This window comes from Magnolia sinica, chromosome 6 (assembly GCF_029962835.1).
Source record: "Magnolia sinica isolate HGM2019 chromosome 6, MsV1, whole genome shotgun sequence".
Lineage (NCBI taxonomy): Eukaryota > Viridiplantae > Streptophyta > Magnoliopsida > Magnoliales > Magnoliaceae > Magnolia > Magnolia sinica.
In genome coordinates this window covers 99,269,663-99,282,953 of record NC_080578.1, presented here as the reverse complement: position 1 = coordinate 99,282,953, position 13,291 = coordinate 99,269,663, and positions in this window count along the sequence as shown.

Sequence of the window (13,291 nt, the reverse complement as noted above, 5' to 3'; positions counted from 1 at the left end):
CTCGCATTATGATTACTGTACGTCCTAGTGACATCAGGGCCATAGCCTCCACAGGCGTATCGTGGATGGCCAAATGGAACACCGAAAATATTTTGTTCTAGCATACGGGCGCCATATATGTCCCTGGGGGAAAATCCCTAAACCTCCGTGGCCAGGAGACGCCCCAACGTCGAGACCGAGTGGATACATAGCGCTTGAGTGCTGAATACCAAGAGGCCGCGTCTCTCACTGTGTCGTGGTCGGTTGGGAGGAGGTGTGGCCTTACCCGCCCGAGGGTAGGGGGCAATACTAGGCTGAGTTTGACCAGCTCGTGAATGGATCCGCTATCGACATGTCGGATAGGTATTGACAGACTATTGGCCAGGCGGATAGTGAGGTTTCTTACGCTCACTTGGACTGTGCGGCTGGGAGAGCGGCAGTGCCATTTGGAGTGTACTAAACCCCGGTGATGATTCCATAGATGAACTGTACTGATATGTGGACTTAGTGAGTAGGAGTTGCATACTCATGTATTCATTCATCATTCACTATCCACTCGGGCTGGTGGTGCGCAACTATTTATTACATGTACCTTCATAATGGTCAGGATTTCGGTTGGGGCGCGCGACTAACCTGAGATCAGGAGTTTACCACATTTGGTCTGACCATCCAAATTAGGTATGAGACTAGTTTTGATAGAAGTCTATTGTGATGGGCCCCATAGCCTGTGATACTACGTACTACCATACCGACTTCACACTCCAGCATGGTCATTCCATTTACACTGCATGTTGTATTACATCCGCAGCATATGGTATGGTTGACGCTATTCATTTCACTTATCAGGAATGTATATTGCATTGCATCCTTTGCATCTGATATTTGGCTCTCTACAACTCTTCATTTGCATACTGATTTGTATTGTGTATTTTAATATTGTATGATTTATGCACTTATCAATATTTCCGCTTACTCTGTTATCGTGTGATTTATGACTTTGTCAGTATTTCTGTTTACTCTGATAATTCCTGCCCTTGTCAATATTTCTACTTATTCTGATTATGTACGATTTATGGGTTACTAGTATTTCCGGTATTGTATGATGATGGCATTGTATTGAATACTTGGCACTTACCTTATGCACACACTTTCACCACCCTCTAAGCTTTCTATAAGCTTATGCACGATAGATGCATGCAGGTGTTATTAGGTTGCAGCAGCGTTGAGCTTGGAGCGTGCAGTTGTATTCTGGAGCTTTGATTTCGATATATGTATTTTTCCTTTTTAGCATTGTACTCAAATGATTATTAGTGGATATGTGATGATGATGTTGCCTTTGTGAATTGGGTAATCTTGTGGTTATGCTTATAATGAGTTAAATGTACAAAAAAAAAATCCTCATTGTAAGATCCCAGGATCGGAATCTGGCGTATGGACGCTAGGACCCGAGAATGGGGTACTACGGAGGCTGTCGGCACCGGATTCGGTGATCGGGATTCCTGCGAATCCGATTTTCGGGTTTGGGGTGTGACAAAGATCGCATTGAGAAATCTTTGCGAAAACTCTGAATGATGCACACATCTCTCCTGACGTACCGCCTGAAATGGTGGCAAGCATGATCGGACAACTTCTCACACCACAAGCCATCACATTCTCCGATGATGAGTTGCCACCTTAAGGCCACAAACATGGGTGCTCACTCAATATAGCTGTCTGTCAGGTATTTCAAGGTCCCACTCGTACTCATTGACAACGGATCAAGCTTAAACGTTTGCCACCTGAGGACTGCCAAAGGTTTGTGCATTGAACCATCTTCTTTTAGGCCTAGTATCATGAGTGTTAGAGCCTTCGATAACTTTTAAAGGCAAGTGGAGGTAGAGATAGACATCAAGTTACAAATCAGACCGAATGTAACTCTTGTCACATTCTCGATCATTGACATCCCTGCCTCGTTTAACCTTTTGTTGGGGCGACTGTGGCTCCATGCTGTTGGAGCTATCCCATCCACCATCCATTAAAGGGTTAAATTCCCTTCGGAAAATCGAATCATTTGGGTACTAACCGAACCAAAAATCATTCTACCGGTAGCAGTTAACATCCCAGAATCTGGTATCCCAGTAATAGACGTCCAGCACATGGAGGGTGACATACCGTATCATAGTTTCGAGTTCGAAATTGTGAACTCCATCGCCAACCTATACCCACTCGTTGTTGAATATGTCATCCCCCCGGTTGAACGGCTAATTTTGAACTATCGTACCGAGTTCCATGTGAGAGGTATGGTAGTAAAGCAAGCTCATGCCAACGAGCGAAGACAGGGTCTGGGATATCAACCAATACCGGAAGATCATGCCGCAAGGCCTAGAAAGAGGCAACCGTTCAAGTGTACGCCCATTGAGTTTGTAAAATCCGGGATAGTTTGTGGTGACACGACGACTTCTCTCGAGGATCACCTCCAGCGGCTCAAGCTAACAGAACGCTCCAGCAAGGAGTCCATTTGGCCGCCAAGACGATGGGACAAGATCATCAGAACTTCAAAAGCACACCCAATACCAGGGGCAGAACCCCCGGACCCGTCAAATGAAGCTAGGGGCACAGAAGCAGGGCCACCCACGTAGGACCTAGGACCAGAGGTGCCCATTACAAGGAAAACAAACAAGAGGAGGGAGGTACCCATCCCCACAAACAGCCAAGGGGAGACACCCCTACTAACAGCTCAACAATGCAAGGGGCAAAAACAGCCCCTCCATTGGATCGAAAAAGGGAAGTGGCCCTCCCTTGATTGGACAGATATCAAGATCCCACCACAATGTGGACCTAAGGAGCCTGAGGAGCTCCAACTTCTGAGTGAAGAAATCAGGTCAGACACAGACTCTGAACCCAGTCCAGCGGACATCATGGTCATCGAGACGAATGACCCACGGGTACAAACAGATTAGGGCAACAGGATTGAAAGGGGAAAAGAATTGAGGTAGACATCCATCCCCCTAACGATCGAATCGGCCGGTAAGTCATCCACGGATATCGGTCTAAAAAAATGCCAATGTAAATAGCAGTTGGCATCCCAGATCAGGACAGGATAATAACGGTTTACAACACCGTCCTGTTCGAGATCCCTTGGCAACACAAAAAATTAAAAAACTCTAAAAACACAAAAACAACGGATATTCCAAAAATCATAAAACATCAAATATTTCCCAAAATCACAAAACATTAAAAAATCTTCTAAAACCAAAAACGGTAGAAAATGTCAATGTGCCAGACATACCATGCACAACACCAGAGTTTGAGGTCGACTCGTACGATTTCGATCTAGAGTTAGATCTCGAGCTCATGGGTTTAGATAAAGCTCAAGATGAGGGAAATGATGATTCAACCCTCGAACTTAAGGATTCCCTCAAAACGTTCGAAATAAAGGCCAAAGTTGCAGTAGACGACTTCGAAGTTGTAAACTTAGGATCGCGAAACTCCCTAGGGAAGTGCGCATCGGTAGATCACTGCCTCCAGAATATAAGTAGAGGATGATGGAATTCTTGAAGCCAAGGTTATCCAACTTTACTTTCTCTTACGAAGACATGCCGGGACTAGATGAAGAATTGGTGGTACACAACATGCCAACAAAGCTAGAAATGAAGTCTGTCAAGCAAAAGTTCCGAAGAATGAAGCCAGAATGGGCCCTGAAGGTCCGAGATGAAGTGATTAAGCAATATAATGCGGGGTTCCTGATAGTCTCCAACTATCGAGAATGACCCGCAAATATCGTACCAGTTCCAAAAAAGGATGGTAAAGTCAGGATGTGCATCGACTTTAGGGACCTCAACAAAACAAGTCCTAAAGACGATTTCCCTCTGCCTTACATCAACACGCAGGTAGATAATATTGCTGGACACAAGATCTTCTCCTTCATGGATGGCTTATCTGGCTACAATCAGATCAAGATGGCCGTCGAAGCTCGTGAGAAAACTTCTTTCATCACACCATGGGGAACTTTCTGCTATTGGGTTATGCCCTTCGGGTTGAAGAACGTGGGAGCTACATATCAGTGAGCCATGACTGCCTTATTCCATGGCATGATAAATAAGGAAATGGAAGTCTATGCGGACGACATGATCTTCGAATCTTGCACGATCGAAGGACATTTTGAAGACCTTAAGAAGCTTTTCGACAGGCTAGAAAAGTTCAAGCTCCGCCTCATCCCACAAAAATGCGTCTTCGGCGCAACCGAAGGCAAACTGCTAGGCTTCATCGTCAGCAAGATGACATCTGGGTGGACAAGACCAAGACTAAAGCAATCATCGAGATGCTGCCTCCCAGAACTAAAAAAGAGATTCGGGGCTTCCTTGGACGGATCCAGTACATCAGCCGATTCATCGTACAACTCATGCTTATTTGCGAGCCCACATTCAAGCTTTTAAGGAAGAACTCGACAAAGGAATGGAATGATGATTGTCAAACGGCTTTCGACAAGATTAAGAAATATCTGCTAAACCCTCCAGTGCTCATACCACCTACACCGGGTATGCCACTACTGCTATACATTTCTATCGCAGCGAAAGCAATAGGATACGTCCTCGGCCAACATGATGATATAGGAAGAAAGGAGCAAGCGATCTACTATCTAAGCCGACAGTTCACAAGCTACTAAGCTAAATACTCCAGCTTAGAGAAAACATGTCTCACCCTGATTTTGACGATACAACGAGTATGACAATACATGATCGCTCACCCAATCCTTCTGCTCGCTCACATGGACCCCTTAAAATACTTATTCGAAAAACCAACATTAACGGGCAGGATCACAAAATGGCAACTGCTGCTTTCCGAGTTCGACATTTCTTTTGTCACTCAGAAAGTGATCAAGGGGCAAGCACTGGCTGACCATTTAGCAGCACACTCCCTGCCAAATTACCAACCACTGAAGACCTTCTTCCTTAACGAGGACATCCTCCTTATCAAGGAAGAAGAAGAAAGAAAAGCAGGAGAGTGGATACTCTTCTTCGAAGGAGCTGCGAACTCAAAAGGGAGTGGAGTAGGAGTAATACTCTACTCTCCCGACGACATCCCAATTCCCATCTCTAAGCGATTAGCATTCCACTCACCAACAACGTGGTTGAATATGAAGCATGTATCGTTAGTCTAAGAGAAGCCATCATCCTCAACGTGAAGAGGTTACGAGTCTTCAGAGACTCACAACTCATCATCAATTAAACAAATGGTGACTGGAAGACTAAAGATAAAAAGTTAATCCCTTATCACGTCTGTCTAAAAAATTCTAACTGAGGAATTTGAAGAGATCACATTCTCTTACATGCCCTGAGCCAAGAATCAATTTGCGGATGCTCTGGCTACCCTCGCCTCAATGTTGGAGATCCTAAGGGGAATTGCTGAATGAGAACTCACCATTGAACTCCAGGAGGAACTTATGTTTTGCCTGCAAATTGACGAAGCTGAAACCTCCTCGAACGATCAGCCATGGTACACAAACATTAAGGAATATCTCGAGCATCAGAAGTACCCGGAAGGAGCGGCATCAACCGATAGTCGTACTATCTAATGGTTAGCGGCCCAATTTACAATCATTGGGGGTATCCTCTACAAGAGATCCTTCAATCAAGTCCTTCTCCGATGCGTGGATGAAACGGAAGCTGCTCCAATCATGTTAGAACTCCACGAAGAACTATGCAGCTCACACATGAATGACCATATGATGGCAAAGAAGATCCTACGGCTCGACTATTATTGGCTAATGATGGAGACGAATTGCTACAAACATGTCAGGAAGTGCTTCAAGTGCCGGGAGCATGCGAACCAGATCCATGTGCTTGCTTCTGAGCTATACAATTTGACGATGCCATGACCCTTCTCTATATGGGGACTTGACATAATCGGCAAAGTCAATCCCAAAGCTTTAAATGGGCATGAATACATCGTAGTGGCAATAGATTACTTCACCAAGTGGATAGAGGTGGCATCCTACACCACCTTCGCAGCATCTCACGTGATAAAGTTCATGAAGAACAATATCATCAGCCGGTACGGGATTCCTCAGGCCATCATTATAGACCACAAAATCCTGTTTGCTAATAAAAGGATGGGTGATTTTCTCGATAAATTTAAGATCAAATGTCATTGGTCAAGCCCCTATCGTCCTCAAATGAATGGTGAGGTCAAAGCTGCAAACAAGACTATCATCCGCATACTAGAGAAAATGGTCAAAACGTATCGAGATTGGTCGGATATGCTCCCATACGCACTTTGGGCTCATCGGACGTCTGTACGGTCTCCTCCAGGCACAACTCCATACGAACTCGCATACAGAATGAAAGCAGTATTGCCAGTCGAGATCGAAATCCCATCACTCCAAATACTGCTGGAGAGTGAAGTCGAGGAAGGCGAGTGACAATAAGCAAGATACAATCAACTGCATCTAGCAGACGAAAAGCGCATGTGTGCACTAAGCCACTCGCAATGCTACCAAAGAAGGATCGCATAGGCCTACAACAAGAGGGTTCGAAAGAGGAGCTTCAAAATCGGCAACATGGTCATGAAACGCATCCTACCGCCGCATCTGCCAGATCCTAGAGGAAAGTTCAAACCATCGTAAGACGGACCGCTGATCATTCGGGAGGTACTCATAGGAAGCGTCATTCGGCTCACCAGTCTGAGAGGAGATGATCTTCCTGAGCCTATTAACGCCGACAATGTGAAGATCTATCATGGGTAACCACACCTAACTCTGTCAATGATTACAATCGCGAAGCTGAGATCAAAAAAAGAAGATGAGAGAATCCACCCATTATTCCTCCTAAAAAATGAGAAAGGAAACAAAAAAGAAAAGAAACAAAAAAAGGAAGAAAACAAAGAAACTCTAAAAGAAGATAAAAAGGGAAAAGAAAATAAGGTCATCTTACATCCCCAAATAATCCGACCAAAATAAAATACCTTACGATTGTGATCAAAGACAAACACAAAGGGGTAACCAATTAGCCAGCTATGAAGGAAGCTTCCCTGTCTATCCCGGTATTTCAAAAAAAAAAATGTCTAAGCAAAAAGGGCGAGTTGAAAACCCAAAAGGGCGGCTCGAGTAAAAACAGCGGGCATGTAGCGGACTTTGTGAAAACCCGAAAGGGTGCCAAGGGTAAAAAAGCATGGGCTTCCAAGGAGGCAATAACAAAGACCCGGGACGTAGAGAAAATCTGAAAAGATGCTACGGGCAAAAATAATGGGAAAATCAGTCGTAGTGAAAACCCGAAAGGGCGCTAACGGCAAAAACGACAAGAAATAAAAAAAAAAAAGTGCAGGTACAGAGGAAGTCGAGGCAACGAGCGAAACAAAGAAAGGACCAACTTCGGATCAGTATTCTATCAAACTCTGCCCAAATCTAAGGGGCACGATCCCGAATGCACACTCTCAGGGAACCAAGATCTCTAGTACACGAACCAGACCACTGAACACAACGTGGGCTGAGCTCAATATTTTGATCCCAATCATCCAAAGCACCAATCCAAACGCAAGCAAACATGGACAAATTTGGCACAAAAAAAAATCTTCATTCCTTTTAAAACATCTTTTTACAAGTACATTGTTTTCCTTTCTTTACAATATATATATATATACACACACACACACACACACACACACACACACACACAGAATGAGCAGCCAACAAAGTCAGGGATCACAAGGTAAGCTTCTATCTTATCCCTCATATATCGCCAGCCTCTGCATAAGTCTCTCTACCTCCATGTGTAGATAGAAGACCTCGTCTTTCTCTAAACGACACGATGCGATCATGCTCTCACCATATCGTTGCCCCACTGCTAAATGACAGGCCATATCCTTGCAGACAGGGTGAAACATCGAAAGCTCAGATATGAGATGACTATGTGTGGCTAACAAAAACAATAGACCAACAGAGAAGCTTAAAAGACAATCAGAAAGGCGACATCGGGCAACTGACGTTTCATATATACAGAAGATTTGTACAACTGATGATACATGATCATATGACATAACTAAACTAATCATCACCAGGTACACAATCATCCGTGTCCTTCCGGCGAAAATGAGGCCCCGAAAGGCCCCCTTCGACAAAGAGCGCATTGCCACCAGGAGCGTAACCAAGTTGCAAAATTGGACCAATGTCGTACTGCTCGAACCATGAACCGTACTCCCTCGCCAGATCAATAAAGGCACTGACATCAAAGCCCTGTAGAGCAGCGGTCAATTCTCATTCAAGCACCGCCCTCCAATCTGATAGACCGGATGGAGGACTGAGTAGAACTAAAGGGGTGCTTGTCAGTTGCCAGAAAAGCCTCTCGCCTAGGAACCAATTTGTCACATGTGGATCCTCCAAAATGTGATGTCAATGTGAGGCCTGGAAAGCCTCCTGAACCACAAGGGTGAGGGTCGCGTTTGACCGAAGGTACAACCTGGTGTGGAACTGCAGAAGACAAGCAAGTCAGAGACAGAGCAAGTAAAGAAAACAACCAAGGGCATGACAACTACTTACATCATCAGGGACAAGGGCGTCAACGTTAGACCTCCATGCGAGATCAGGGAACAAGCGCGTGCGGCTGCAATTATCCTTATACCATCGCACCATGCGAGGAAAAGGAGGTATGTGGTTGATCAGAGTGGGGGCCAAATGAGGAAAATGGTCAAAGAAACAGGCCTACACAAGTCACCATCAGGAATCGCATCGATCATATAGAGGAAAGACATGAGAAAAGGGGAATTTGGCACGCACCTCAATAACCTAGTAAAAGCCAGTCAAAGACCTACTGTCGCAGCGACTGGCTTTATCCAACCCATCATACAAATGGGTAAGAAGGGCCGCGTTCCAGTTATATGGCGTGGGAAATGTGATGTCTGCCATGAACGACAGTAAACGGGAATTCACCAGCTCGTTCCCGTGGTAGAATATCATCGCTCCCATAGTATACAAAATCAAGGCGTGGGCCTTCACAATGGCCTCAGCCTCGGTCTCTGGAATGCGACGGGTGAAGTTCGTAGACAACCAGAGCAATTTGAACTGCGGGCCCAAAAAGTCTGAGGGATCCGGCATCATCCCCAACGAGCTCATCCAGTCGTCGGCAAAAGGTAGTAGAAGGTCATCGTCGAACGGGATGGACCCTCCCTTGTATCGAAGACCCAACTAGATATAAATATCGTAAGGGGTGATCCCCCGTTCCTCGAAGGGTAGATGAAAGGCTTGGGTCTCCGCATGTCATTGCTCGGCCAGAACAGATAACAAAGACATGTTCGTCTTACCCAGGTGAATCTGAAAGAAACTGGCAAGGAGAGTGCGCTCTAACACCTCGAAGAACAAAGGTTGGAGATCCATGAACCAGTTCGGCCAATGGGTCCTAACCCCACACCCTCTCAAGACTGCAGGGGTGCCGCCCTCGCGAGCAACATCAGAAAAATGCCGGGCCTCCTGAGGCACGTAACATGGATCAGCAGAATGATGAGAGGGACCAGCCTCATTGCGGCCACAACGAGGCATGCTGCACAAGTAGAAGATTTACAAATAAGTCCCTTTCTCACCACAAAGTCAAAGCCAACACAGGCCCAAAATCAAAGCCCACAAGGCCTAAAGTTGAAGCCCAAGTCCAAGGCCCAAATTCAAAGCTCACAAGGTCCAAGCCCAAGTCCAAGGCCCATAAGTCCAAAGTCCATAAGGCTCACATGTCAAAAGCCCACCAAGCCCATTGTCCAAAGGCCCATGGTTCATGGCCCATGATTTCAAGCCAATTCCTAGGCCCACATATCCAAAGCAAGGCCCACTTCACAAGTCCAATTTCAAGGCCCATGGTCCTAGGCCCATATGTCCAAATCAGGCCCATGTTCGCTAATCCATAATCTAGGGCCCACTTGAGAAATCAGATCCATACATGGCCAAAAATCATGACAAGGAGTGTGATCCACTCCACAAGTGATGGCCCACCATAAAGAGCCACACCATCAGAACATTCAAGTGGACCCCGAATCATTCATCCCATCCATCACCTTACAATCTAGATCATCACCAAACACAAAAAAAAAGAGTAAAAAAAAATGATCATGAGAGTGGGGCTCCCTTTTTTATCATACCCCACTCTAGCAAAAAAAAAATAGCAATCCTTTGTCATTTTCCAGCAAGATCTAATGGCTGGAAATCCGGTCAACATGATCAACAGTTCCGATCATAACTCTCATATGTCCAAAAAGAAGATCCAAAGCTATAAATGGGCCCTCCAAACACTCCATAAACATGATCCAACCAAGTCCAGCAAAATATACAAAAGCAAATCGGCCCAAGTGACCAATCAGCCACCTAGAAGAATGAAGAAGAAAATGGAGCAAGGAGAAGTAGCAAGAAGCTAAAATCCACCACTAAAGACCTTCCAGGGAGCAACAATGGTGTCCCTGGATGGATTGAGGAGAAGACTGAAATAGGGGAAGGGACACCACGATCGGACCGATGCTGGTGCCGGACCAGTGTGTAAATGGGTGTCGAGCGGTCAGTCCGACTGCCGCCCCTGCCTAGAATCTCTTGGGGTAGCACGCCAGCCCCCCTTGACAGGATGGGACGGCCGGATCTCCTTTATATCTAACGGACCACAGCCAGAAAAGAAGAAAAATGGAATCTTCTCATGAGAAGATCTAATATCTCACGAGAAATTGCAAAATCTCGCGAGTAATTGGGTATCTTGATCATTGAGATGATACATTGCTGGAATAATAAAAAATAGCAAAAAGAAAATTACACAAAAATGCAATAAATCATGGTTAATACCCCATTAATTTATTAGTGGAGGCCATCTGACTATTCGATCCATACCGTACAATTAAAACCGAACGACAACACCCGCGAGATCGAACGGATATTTTTAAAAAATCCAAAAACATTTTCAAACAAAAATCCTCAAGGAGTCCATTTTTAAAGAGGATAGTTTTCAAACAAAATATTTTCCAAAAAACGCACGCGACGCTCAGTACACTGAGAAATCTTCCATATTCTCCAGTTGCAGTCCGTGCAAATAGCAAAATAAGATTCGATCCCTTCCGGTTTCCACAGGGGATGATCGAATCTGTATATAATACAAGTACGATTGGCCCGTTCTCCATATCTGGACAGTCGTATGAAACAAATGCGAGTAAAAAATGATTTAATCTACCTCTGAAAAGAACAATCAAACTCAAAGTGACGACAATCCATTGTAGCCAAAGTATCAGAATCAACAGACTGCATAACAAAAGATTACCCGTACATACCTAGGCTGAGATGTTCGAAAAGTTTAATCGAGTCCAAGTCGGCATAGTGAATTCCCTATAAGGCCGCATCCATGCGCAGGGCAGCTAACCACTTTGACGATCAAACAAAACGAATACTCCTACAGTGATTACGTAGCAAAGGAAACACAGATCCAAATAGTACAGGAATCCTCGTAAAGCGGCATCAACTCGCAGAGGCCCTACTTTCTAGACTTACCCTCCAATGATATTAACAATCTGACGTGAAAGGGTTGTGATTGGTGACCCGTAATGCTGCATCGACGCACAGGGACAATCACAACATTTTTCGCAACCTTTATGATATGTGCAAGTCATCTCTTTTCCAAATGGTCGACTGACAATGATATAATGACAAGCAACAGATTCGAACTACTACCTTTTCTGACCAGAAGGGTGGGGTCTCCACTCGCTTTGGAGCTCAGTTGATCGCAACCTTGGCCAAAGAAGGGCATCTATAGACACCCCACCCAGGCTAGTATCTTGAGAAAGCTAAGACAATCTGGAACCATGATCATATCCTAATCCCAGCTCATATCCTAATCTGAACTGTAAACTAAAAAACCAGCCTAACCCAAACCCAAACCCTAGCCTTAACCCTAATCACAGCCTAACCCTAACCTAAACCCTAGCCTTAACCTTAAACCCAACATAACCCTAACCCGAACCTCAGCCTAAACCCTAAACCCAGCCTAGCCCTAACCTGAACCTCAGCCTAAGCCCTCAACCCAGTCCAACTCTAGCTTAGACTTTAATCCAAACCTTAAACCATCGTCAAAGTCGAATCGTCCATACAAATCAGTACAAAAACACACCCATTTGAGCCCAAAAGCCCGAAAGAAGATTTTCGGATGAGCAAGAGTGTAACGCCCCAATTTGCAGGACACGAGTATACAACTCATTACCCTGAAAACCCGGATGTTAATGGATAATCAAATGATAATTAACGAACCAAGCATAGTATAAATGTAACCCAAATAATAACAATATCCTGGGCCACTCAGCTGGGGCCCATATACAAAACTTCAAGTTCTCAAATGTTCTGAAATAAACATAAGCAAATAATCTACTGATTTAACCCAAAGTAAGTAGCTGCCTCCTGGTACGGTTCATCCTTGAATGGCTCCTCCTTCGCTGCGGCGGTAGCAGCCCCGGGATCCGCGACATAATCGTCCATCCCTGCACCTGCCTCCTCTGTACTGTTGAACATTGATGAATGAGTGGCCAGCTCAGTGTGATTTTTCCTCAAGATTACACAGCGCCGCCTTGGGCCAAAAGTAACATGAAAACAATCATGACATACAAAAATGGAGCAGAATGCAATCTTAGTTAATGTATGGATGTATGAATGCACGTCAACTGGGGATGCTCATCTAATTGGCTTTTGGGCAAAGCCCAGACAATACGGTCGGTCACCAGCGAAAGTACATAGTATGTGCGTAGTGTCAAACTCACCAATACGGCCGATCACCAGCGAAAGTACATAGCACATGCGTAGTGCCAAACTCACCAATGTGGCCAGTCACCAGCAAAAGTACATAGTACAGGCGTAGTGCCAAACCCACCAATGTGGCCAATCACTAGCGAAAGTATATAGTACGCACGTAGTGCGAAACCACCAATGTGACCAAGTACTATGATGCATGATTAGCTAGACTATTATTAATCCATTTACAACCAACAGGTTTAATGAAGCTCAAGGTCACTACGGGGAGCTTCTTGCCCAGTGTAGGATGACGGCTCAGGCATAGTGTCTCATGACCACCATCCTCGGCTCATGAGACTGCTGTCTTAGGGTGTGTATAGAGCCCACCAACACGTGGTTAATCAGTTATCAATGTAAGGGGACTATCACCATATACTGACTCGGAATGAAGCATTGAAATCATTAAATGCGACGATTAAATTAAGACGATATGTATGATTTCAAAAACGAGTATATAGCGATGATTGTAAATATTGCAAGGTTTATTCCCTAGTCAGGTAAGTGTAACCACTCCATAGATGGTAAGCCCCATATATAACCAAATGCCAC